The following is a 374-nucleotide window of genomic DNA, read 5'->3' as shown; positions in this document are numbered from 1 at the left end:
GTGGATGAAGTGTGGATACAGTGTGGATGCAGTGTGGATGCAGTGTGCACACAGTGTGGATACAGTGTAGATGTAGTATGGATACAGTGTGGATACAGTGTGGATGAAGTGTGGATACAGTGTGGATGAAGTGTGGATACAGTGTGGATGCAGTGTGGATGTAGTATGGATACAGTGTGGATGAAGTGTGCACACAGTGTGGATACAGTGTGGATGAAGTGTGGATACAGTGTGGATGAAGTGTGGATACAGTGTGGATGCAGTGTGGATGAAGTGTGGATACAGTGTAGATGTAGTATGGATACAGTGTGGATGAAGTGTGGACAGAGTGTGGATACAGTGTGGATGAAGTGTGGATACAGTGTGGATGAAGT

Source organism: Psammomys obesus, unplaced genomic scaffold, assembly GCF_907164565.1.
Source record: "Psammomys obesus unplaced genomic scaffold, mPsaObe1.curated_primary_1811, whole genome shotgun sequence".
Lineage (NCBI taxonomy): Eukaryota > Metazoa > Chordata > Mammalia > Rodentia > Muridae > Psammomys > Psammomys obesus.
The sequence above is the reverse complement of the archived record's forward strand: the minus strand, read 5'-3'. Positions refer to the sequence as shown.